The sequence below is a fragment of the Schistocerca serialis genome, chromosome 6 (assembly GCF_023864345.2).
Source record: "Schistocerca serialis cubense isolate TAMUIC-IGC-003099 chromosome 6, iqSchSeri2.2, whole genome shotgun sequence".
NCBI classification, from domain to species: Eukaryota; Metazoa; Arthropoda; class Insecta; order Orthoptera; family Acrididae; genus Schistocerca; species Schistocerca serialis.
This window is the reverse complement of record NC_064643.1, coordinates 53,291,065-53,302,359: the sequence shown is the minus strand read 5'-3', so window position 1 is coordinate 53,302,359 and position 11,295 is coordinate 53,291,065. Positions and strand designations below refer to the sequence as shown.

The following is an 11,295-nucleotide window of genomic DNA, read 5'->3' as shown; positions in this document are numbered from 1 at the left end:
AATTTATATGTAATACTGTATACTATCAGAAACATGTAATGTAGTGCCACAATTTTGGTTAAAAATAAATCACAATTGTATTCCCTTATTCGTATGACTTTTTCTAAATTCTTAAAACATCTAAGTGATTTCTATAACTGTACCTTAAAGCTGTGCATTGTAAAGTAGTTTCTTTCACTCAGAATTAAAGTAGAAATGTGCAGCTTCAAGATGGTACCAAATTTGCCACAATCCAAACAGTAGATTTGATGCAGTAATTTTTTTAATATTGGTAAAATTGCCCGGTTTCTAGGGACGGGTGCATAAAATAGGCCTGGTACAGAGAGTGTTAAACATAGTGTCACAGAACTGAAAAATCTCCTTAGACAATGCAATTTACACTCTATCAGTAGTAGGCCCATAAGAGATCAATCCTGTCTCAAGAATATTTCTGTCAATTTTAAGACTACAGAAGAATCATGTGATGTGACAGTGTTTTCATTTTCATATCGTAATTCTGTATGTTTAAATTACAGATTTAGGGTCCCTCTCAATAAGAGTAATACAAGTAGGCATCTCACAAAAGTTGTCATCACCACTCTTGTCACTGATGATACAATGATAAAAGCCTCTGCTTAAAGAAACTGGTTTGGCCAAGTTACCATGACACACATTACACTTCCAGTAATGATTTGTCAGTAAAAACAATATTTTATAGGTTCTTTAAAAGAATGTTTGATACCCATTCCCATATAGAAATGCAAAGTAAGTGACAAAGGCAGCAAAACCAAGGTTCCAAACAGACAAAATCCATGGTATACTAAACAGATAACTCTGAAAATCATGTTGTTGCACAATATATTTAATAGTCTCAAGACTAATCATGCAAGACTATAATATATTGCATGCATGCCATCATTGAAGCCAAAAAAGCACACAATGGCAGCCATACTGATAATTCAATCAATAACTGCAAACCTGCAAGCAAATTAATAAACAGTGATGCCAAAAATGGCAAGAAACAAATAAATTAATATGTCTCCCCAAAGATTAAACAATTTTTTAAATTACATCAGATTAAGAAGTAGGAAATGTCATTAAGTTACCAAACCTCATATCAGTACCTCAAAGTTACTTTCAAAAACTGTTTGCAGATAATCAAGAAACACAAGTATGCTTACCTTCTCTGAGGTCTTGCCTAGTTTTGTTCTAAGAATAGTAAACCAAGCAGGTGTATATCACAGTGATATTTTCCTGATGAGCTTAAAGCACCCAGAGTAGTTTGAGAATACAAAAGGGGAGATAAAGCCCACTTTCAAGTTACAGGCCAATTTATATAGTCCTAGCTTCTTCTGAAGTATTTGAATGTATTATTTAACAACAATTATAGGTTTACTTTTAAAATCTAGGTATAATTAGTGGATCACAATATGGCTTAAGAAAAATTTGTCAACTGTTAATACCATAGACTGTAGTCAAATACCTACTTTGGGTGTTTGAGGAAAAAGGCTTTGCTCAAGTTAATTTTTGTGATCCAAGCAATGGCAGCCTTAAACTATTAAAATCTTATCTAAAGAATCATAAGCAAGTTGTCTGTGTTTGCAAAAGAAATAATCAGCACAGAAAAAGGATCTGTACTGTGCTCTTTCTTGTTCCTAATAATGTTTAATTACCTGTCCTCATTCATTAAATCCAATACAGACAACACTACGTTTCTTCACAGCTGTAATGATTTTAATCATCTTAAAACTAGTGTTGCTAAGACATTGCTCAAGCACTCTATTGGTTTAAAGCAAATGGATTCTTGCTGAATGAAGATAAAACTCAGCAGATGGTATTTAGTCTGAATGACAAGCTTCCATCAGATGATCCAACTTATGTTAAGTATTTGAGAGTATATTTAGATGATAAATTACCTTGGGGGTCAAAATATACTATGTTTTAGTGAAAATCAAACAATGGAAACTCCAGGTAGGAATGTCAACAACAAAAGGAAAAGACGGATTGTTGTTCACCATAAAGATGACATGCTGAGTTGCAGATAGACACAACGAAAAGACACTTACTTATTAGCTTTTGGGCATGGGCAATATTGTTTTGATTTATGTTAACTTCCATTTTTTGGATGCCTTTTTTATGTTTATACTCTGTGTATGTTAGTGTTGTCCACCACACAATGTAAGCTATTACATATTTAAATAAACTTTGTACAGACAGACTTATAATCGAGCTTCATTTACAGTGCCTGAATATCCATTATAGGCCCAGGTGCATATATCTGTTTTCCAGTGTCATGGCACAGTTTTTCAGCGCTATTGCGAGTAATAGCAAATTTGAAATTATTGGCATTATGTTGGCGAGGCACGGTGGAACATTTTACACATAAATGTTTGAGGTTGTTTGGAGGAGACAACTGTGTGGTGTGCAGATTCCAAATGGAACTGATACTCAGAGGAAAAGACTTTTGAGATATTGCCAGTGGCATAGGTAATAAGCCTCTGAAGGAGAAGGAAGCTGAGGAAAACACGTAGCTGGAATAGGAGGCAAAAGCACAGGAATTTACTGTAATGCGGATGGAGGTAGCACCATTCACTCATTTACTTTCATGTAAGACGTAAGCTGAAGTGTGGTCTAAACTGAAGACTGTGTGCAAGACTGTGTCCACAGTGAGCATTCAACTACTCCAGCAAAGTTTTCTCGTCTCAATTTGGTGATGATGCGGTGGTTGCAGCTATGTCGAATATAAACGAACTTAACACTAAATTGAAGCAAGCTAGCGAACCACTTTCAGAGAAAATGACTATACCAAGGTGGTTGATGTCATTGCCAGAAAGATATAAATATATTTTCAGCATGGGAGTCTGTCCCCTTTGAGAAGCAAACACATAGTGAGTTAACTTTGGGATTCCTCATTGAGGAAAATAGAAAAAATTTGTCCCATCAGCTAGACGTAGCTTTGGCTAGTGTAAGCAGGCAGCAAAAAATTATCTGTTATGCTTGTGGTAATGAGGACCACTTTGCAAAGGACTGTAAAAATAAAGTGAAAATGAGAAGCTGCAATTATTGTAAGAAAAGATACCATTTGAAGTCTATTGTAGGTTGTTGAAGTCCAAGGAATGCAAAAAAACTCAGGATGTAAATGCCTTTATGCATATGAGTCAAGAAGTTGACCTAGAAGATTACTGGATCATGGCTACAGGTACTATTGAGCATAAGGGCAATAATGGAGAATGTTTAAGCAACTGGACAGTTTGGTAAGCTCAAATGAAAGTTACTGTGAAACTTCGTGCATGGAACATGGTTAAATTTATCAGAAAAGTACTTAGTGGAGTGCTTTTTGAGCCTGAAATGGAATTCAATCTGTTTCCGGTACGTACTGTGTTGGACAATGATATGTGTTTAGCGTCAAACAAGGAATGATGTGATTTCTTGAACAGTAAAGTTGAAGTTCGTGCATTATCTGAATGTATCAATAACATGTCCTCTACGTTGTTTTTCCCAAATGGAACACAATCAGAGCTGTTGATCATTACCTTGATGTGTACAGATAAAATGCACTCTATGGCTGAAGGTAATGACTCTAGTCACTTTTCATTGGTCAGCATTGATAGTGGTCTGGTAAATTTGTCTAAACATATTGAAATTGTTCCATCAGAGCATTACACACCAGAGAGAGCTCTTGTTATGTAAAGGACTGGACTTCATTGACCACTCTGTCACTTGTGAAGAGGGTTTGGCAGGAAACAACATCGCCTGTCTTTCCCAGTCAGTTCACCAAGAGCTAATGCCCCACATGAATTGTTTCATGCAAATGTCTACAGATGCATTCACTTAGAGGAGAGAGAGATTTTTTGTTCTTGAAGGATTACTGCTCAGTTATCGCAAAGTATTCTTTATGTAACACAAGTATGAAGTTGAGGTTGGCTCAAAAATTTTATTGAAAAAGAAGAGAGCAAAACTGATCTGAAAATTAAAGTTCTAAGGAGTGATAATAGACAGTAGTTAATTAACACTGAATTAGGTGCATTTTTTGTGTACATACCACTGCTAATATGAAGTGCTGAAAGAGAAATGTGCAGCTTGGGTGAAGCTGCCCATTCAATGATTTCAGGAGTGCTCAAGCATTTCTGGGATGAAGCAGTTAACATGGCAGCTTTTGTACTATACTCACCTGGTCCAAGTCCTGTGAGAGGTAAAACTCCTTTCAAAGCCTTTTATGGCAGAGAATTACCCTTAGAAGATCTGGAAATATTAGGGATTCATGTGTTTGTCCTTATACTGAAAGAAAGGAGATTGAAACAAGGCCCCAAAAATAAGATAGGTTTATTTATGGGTTATGATAATGATGTGAAGTGGTACACAATATTTATACCTTCCACAAACAACTCTGAGGTGAGGTGCATCAGGATGTGGTTTACATGCTGTCAGCACTACCTGAAAGGGAAAAGAAAACTGATGTTTAACATACATAAAATTTCAGAATCCGAGTGGCAGAAAGGAGAAGAAATGAGGATTCAGGTTGCAAAAGAAAACAGAAGTCAGCTTAGAGAGGAACAAGAAATCAGTGAAGACAGAGAAAAGAGATATGACTCTTTCGAGGATGAAGAGGAAAACCCAGATAATAAGGCATACAATTGGAGACCCAGGACAAATATTCAATACCCGAATTACTTACAGGATTACGAGTTGGGCTTGTTGACAGCAGGGAATGATGACAACCACAGAACCTATGCTGAAGCGATGTTTTGTAGTGCAACGCTTAAAAATGGAAAGATGACATAGCAAGAGAGCCGATTGCCCTAGAAGAAAATAATACATGGGATTATGTATGCAAGCCAAATAATTGTAACATTTTTGACACATAGTGGGTTTTCAAGTGAAAAAGAGATGAGAAAGATAATCTTGTTTCTTATTAAGCTCATCTTGCAGCTATTGGTATCCAACAGACATTGACTTATTCAGGTATATGCCGTCCAGTAGCAAAATGGACCTCAGTGAGACTTTTTCTGAATTTATGTAATGAGGATAACTTTCCTATCTATAAAATGTTGTGACTGTAAAATAGGTTTTATTTCACAATCTAGATTTTGGCTTTAAGCCATAATGAAGTGTTACACATATTATAAACCATTAGACTTTAGTAGAACCCAAGTCATCGTCAAAACATGTATCTTCAGTTATATAAACCAATTCTGTCAAAATAAATTTGAGAACATTTGCATAATATGTGAATTTACTGACAATTAGCATGACTCTGTTGATATGGTTGTGGACCAAACCACCGGCCTACATTGCATCTAAGCTGCCAGTGACATATGTTATATAACAACTGGATTAGGAATTGTAAGAAGTGATTTGCAGTAGTATTGGTATATGCAGATAGAAAATAGCCATAAAACATACTTGTTCACATTGATGATCTACTGATAGCTTCAACTTCCCAGAGTGAGACAGACAATTTAAAGCTTAAAGTTTTAGGTCTGATTAGGAACTAGTTGGGAACAGATGTTGTTCAAAATTTAAGAGAGTATACAATTACTATTTGTCAATGTACCCATCTTGAAAAATTATTGAAAGTTTTTGATATGATTGAATGTAATTCTGCTACAACTCCCATGGAGGAAAATCTTGATCACAGTGTGTTAGAAAAAGAAAAATCTGAAAAAGAAGACAATGAGAAAAGATATATACTATGTTAGGTTCTGGACCAGATGTTTGCATGGCACAGGTAACAATCATGTACAAGTCTGGACTTATGGAATGCCTTAAAACATGTATTGCATGAACCCTAAAACTGAGTCTGTTATGTGCTAGAGATAAAAATTGTACTTATCCTATAATTGGCTATGTTGACACTGACTGAGTTGGTAATGGTGAAGATAGAAAGTCCACAGGAGGTTATCTTATCAAAGGTTTGGGTTGTTGTGTTTGAAAGGCATCTAAGAGGCAACTCCCAGTCTCTTATCATCAACAGAATCAGAATTTTTTAACTGAAACTAGCACAGCTTGTTGGCTGAGCAATTTTTATTATAGTCTTTCTCGCTGTCAAATAGCTGTTTTACTTTATGAAGATAATGTCAGTAACAAGCCTTTATCCATCACAAACTTAGCACATGGAAGTCAAAATTTTATTTTTTAGGGAGAAAGTGTTTGCTAAGGAAGTTCTGTTAAAGCATATTAGCATAAATGAGCAAGAGCCTTGCTAGGACTGACTTAAATCTTGCAATTCAGTTTTTACCACAATGATAATTAACGTTGAGGGAGGGTGTTAGTGATACAATGTTAATGTTGTTTCAAGGCAGCAACACTTGTTTTTCATTTTGTTTCTGTTAATTTCCGTTGTTCAGATTTTTTTTATCCTGTGTGTGTGTGTGTGTGTGTGTTTTATTATCATCTGCCATTGAGTGTAAGCTATTGCATATTTAAATATACTCTGCACAGACAGACTTGTTATAGAGCTTCATTTACAGCACCTTACTATAAACATCTGTGAAGTCACAGGGCACGAAATACTTAATAAGCTTCCATAAACTGTACAAGATTTTACCAGAACAATTGCTAAAACAAACACTGCATGACTGGTTAGATGCGCACCCATTCTATGATATAAAGGAATTCATCAATGGTGACTTTAAAATGTAATGTTAATAACTAGCCTACTGTTTCTTAACTGTCAACTGTATTATATAATAATGTGTGACATTGTTTATAGCTTTAATGCCTAATGACAATAAAATTATTATTATTTACAGAGTACCACTGTTCCACCTTGCTACACAGTGCTCCCGCTAAAATAGTGAACACACAAATCAATCAAGCATGTGGCTCATTATAAGGTGTGTTTTCCCCACCATCACACACTAGTTGCTGGTCCCAAGTAATGTTCAACCACCATCAACACATGGGCAAGAATTAAAAAAACCAATCCAGAATAATCAATTCACTCAAAATCTTCATTAGCGGAACCCCAGTGTCTGATTATACAATGGCTCGAGACAGAGATGTGGAGCATTGCTGCTTCAATGGGCATGGAAGCCTCTTCCTCAATGTGATTGTAGTTAAGAGCAGCAAATGGTGCACCACATAACATTAGAAAGTTCCCTCAGAGGATTCAAACAATGGAAGACTTACAGCTTCTTGCAGGATTTAAAACCTGGATTTAGAGCTATGATCCCATTATGAACAACTGTATTTATCTGTTGTAAGTATCATCTAGTATCTCCTGCTGTCATCAAACAAAATGCTTTAAATTTCAGGCATTTATTACAACTGGTTCTCAAAACTAAATATAAATTCATGCTTCAGTTTCCTTTGACAGTTCAGCATCACCAGTGAAGTATTCACAGACTTCACTGGTGAAGTCACTGAACCTATTTCCTTCTGTGTAAAAGTAGGAGGAAGAAATTTGGAACCCTGTAGATGTAACTATTTAACAAGTTATTGACAGACGTATAGGGAAACAAGAAAACACTAGAATAGAGAAATAGAAAGGCTGGTCTCAATGTGGCATAGTTAAATTTGACTACAAAGATCAGATTTTACTACTGTACCATCTTTATTGTGTAGTCTATACGAATTGGTAAAATATCTGTAATTGCAGAAACATGTGTAGCCCGTGTAAGTTGCATAATATTCTCATAATATTGTTGCATTCCGTCCAGGATTTTCCATTGTTTGATCCATTAAATTGCATCTGACAATCCGTGTCTGCCACTGTAATAGTTTTATTTAAATAAATCTCCATAAATATACATATTATTGCACATCATTTTAAGTGTTTTTCTTTACATTTATGAGTAATATAAATCCTAGTCTAATAATTTAACTGTGGAAATTTTTCACACAAGCACAAAAATGGAAGACATATATTGTTCTCAACATGAGACACTTTCAGATAAGTACACTAAAATAGTGGCAATAAATATGGTAACTATATTAGTGCTGTGTATAGCTTATTGCCAAACTTCAGGCTTTTCTGAATATTCAATGATCACAGATGGCTTCAACCAACAAGTAAACATAGTGGATGGTATCTGTTGCCACTGCTATTACAAAGTATTTGAATTCTTCACAGTTGATGGCTTTTCACTAATCATATGAATGTAATTTATTACAGAATATGAAAACGCATTATTTTCTCTTTATTGATTTGAAACACGTAACAAAAGCAAGTGTGTTTGCACTTTTATACTGTGTAGCAGGTACTGTCAATCCAGTCTTCGTAATTGCTACCAATAAACACAACATTTAGCTCCTTCATTGATATTCCCTTCATTTACCGCCACGTCGAAGCAAGTGAACATCTCACTTATTTTGACTATGTGAAAACTCAGACGCTACGACCAGCAGGTTCAGAGGCCGCAAGAAAAATAATGGTTCTTGATGGGTTCTCAACTACTAAACAAGTGCTATAGAAGATGATGAAATATGACACTTACTTATCATGTTGTAAACAGTGCAGTACGTTAAGCAGAAAGCTGAAAAATGTTAGAGCGTTATGGAACATTTATATCATGATGGTGCTACTCCACAGAAATTGTTCCGTTTTTCACGTCTTTTGACGTGCAACAGTCATTGATTTACTCTCAAACTGATGTATGACAATCATTCAGCGGCGCTTATCCAATTTTCAAGAAAGCGCGGCTCGTTTATGAGAGCGCCTTATTTTGTCCTTATCTGCATAGCATTTTGTTCGCAAATTTTAATGCTCATCACTCCCGTGTAATGTGCACACTTTGCCTTTTTCGTCTTTGCCACCATGACGCCCAGCAACAGTACTTAAGTATAATCCCCGCTGAACATAATGACAGTATCAACAGCGACCTTCCGTTCCACCTTAAATTATCTGACACTTTTGATTGCGCCAGCGCTGTTTCTGCGTATTCCAAGCTATTACTCAGTCACTTCGCTAATTACAGCTGACACGCCAGAGACTATATATGTGTCTGTGTTCCAAAGTCAACATTCACATTTTGCTAATCGATCACGTCGCTAAAGAGCACACACGGCCTACAGATCCGTACTACGACTTGTTTGTCTACAGTTATTAAATGTGAAGTAGTTGTATGTGTTTGTTTAATTGTTTTTTTGTTATTTTCTCATGCCCACGTAAACATTTTACGATTGAATTTATGGTCATTCTTGGAGCACGAACCATTGTGTACTTATTTTTAGAAGGAATACAAATAATTATAAAAGTAGCTGAAAATAGCAAAAGTAGTATTCTTCTATGAGAAAGACGACCAGCACCGTATGGGTAACTATAAGCTTGTGCGACTGTCAGGTTTTTCAAAAATTATTGGAAAGTATTTGTTTCACATCTGTTGTGTTTTGGTTTCCTACGATAAAATAACACACGTAAAGTTAAAAAACTATTAGATGGTTTTTATTAAACTGAAAGGCGTAACAGAACAACCGAATAAAAAACATCTGTTTTATTCTTTGATGATACAGCACTTAATGCAAGTCACGCAGAGAATCATTAAAATTGCAGTCTTAACACCCCTCCCCAATTTAATGATTTTACATTTAACGCTAACAAAAATTATAATAAACCCATCAATCTCCTCAAAGCAATGAATCTAGGAGCTGGTAAGCCTTTGGTAAAAATATCTGCAATCTGATCCTCCGAATGTACATGCTAAGCTGTGATGATCCTGTGGTGGTGAAGTTGACTTACAAAATTATATTTAACATTGACACGTCTCAACCGTCGATGATCCCATGTTTTCAGTATCCCTATACAGGACTGATTATCCTCAAATATACGAATTGGTAGCTGGAGTGGAATTTGAATATTGTCCAGCAAATATTTCACCCAGAGTAACTCAGCTGCAGCTGTCGCCAGAGCTACATATTCTGCCTCTGCAGAAGACAAAGCAACACTAGTCTGTTTCTTTGTTGCCCAACAGACGGTGTTTCCAAAACATTTTAATAGATAACCAGAGGTAGATCTTGCATCTTCTTTTCTATTCCGGTTTGCATCAGCATAGGCCAGAAAGACTTCTTCATTCCCCTTTCGATAATGTAGTCTTATATTTACAGTTCCTTTGATATACCTCAAAACTGTTTTTAAGCTTTTTATGAGTTGTTCCGATGGATTGTTTTGGAATCTGCTCAAGAAGTTGACCACAGCACACAAATCAGGTCTTGTTCTGACATTGCGTACATCAAACATCCAGTCAACTCCCTGCAGGGTTTATCGACCATTTTTCCTTCCTTGATTTCCAGTTTAACTTCCATAGACGTCTTGGCCGGATTACAATCTTGCATGCTGAATTGTTGTAGCAAATTCTTCAAATATGATGTTAGCATCAGATACATTTCTCCATTGTTAATAGAAATCTCTATTCCCAAGTATGATTGTGGTTCTCCCAGTTCCTTTATTTTGAACTTCTGCTTTAACTTAAATTTCACTCTGTCCATTTCCTTTTTATTATTTCCTGCCATCAAAATATCATCAACACAGAGCACAATACTAATGAAAACTTCCTTTAAAATCTTATAGCAAAGACATTTATCTGCTTCTGACTGAGTGAATCATATAGACATAAGAAAGGTATGAATAGAGTGATTCCATGCTAGTGGTGCTTGGTGCTTGCTTTAAGCTGTATAAAGATTTCTGTAACCTGCAAACCAAACCAGTTGTGTCTTTCAGTTCTTCTGGAATACCCACTCCTTCAGAAATAGTCGTGTATATTTCCTCCTTGAGTAATCTGTGAAGAAAAGCGATGGCGACATCAAATTGTTCCAGAACCAGTCCTAGTCGGTTTGCAATAACTACCATTATTCTAACAGTTGCAAGTCGAGCCACTGGTGCATATGTTTCATCGTAGTAATCCCCTTTTCTGTGAACATCCTTTTGCGACAAGTCTAGCTTTGTGTCTTATGATATTTCCATCCTTGTCCTTTTTCAATTTGAACACTCACTTACTGCCAATAGTCTTCCTTCCAGGTGGCAACTTAACAAAGATCCAAGTCTTGTTTTCCTTCATAGAGTCAGTTTCATCCTGTACAGCTTTATACCAGTATTACTTATCTTCACGATTTGCAGTTTCCTTGTAACTTTTCGGTACACCATCCAAAAATGAATCAGCATTGAGTGCAGGAACAGCATACTCTTTCAGATATTTAGGAGGGTTCCTCTTCCTGGTAGAACACTGAACAGCTGTCTTTTCTGATAAATTTTCAGCTTCCTCTTCATCACTGACCAGTTCAGGTGTGGGAATTCTTTCATGACCCCCATCACTTAGTTTGGCATCTTCTTCGGCGATGTCTTCTTCATTATCATCCTTCGCGGATGATCCCTGTGCAGAT

At 36.1% G+C, this 11,295-nt stretch overlaps 1 long non-coding RNA gene across 2 annotated transcripts; it reads right to left on the bottom strand.

Annotated features, from left to right (window-relative positions):
• Window positions 1–4,159: 4,159 nt before the first annotated feature.
• Window positions 4,160–8,954, bottom strand: LOC126484425 (uncharacterized). Of its 2 annotated transcripts, XR_007587853.1 has the most exons (3): window positions 8,418–8,929; window positions 4,352–4,413; window positions 4,160–4,257 (listed from the first exon to the last, which is right to left on the bottom strand). It is a non-coding gene; the product is annotated as an uncharacterized LOC126484425 (long non-coding RNA). The 2 variants fall into 2 exon arrangements; XR_007587852.1 differs by lacking the exon at window positions 4,160–4,257 and having other exon boundaries at window positions 4,287–4,413; window positions 8,418–8,954.
• Between the last annotated feature and the right edge of the window lie 2,341 nt (window positions 8,955–11,295).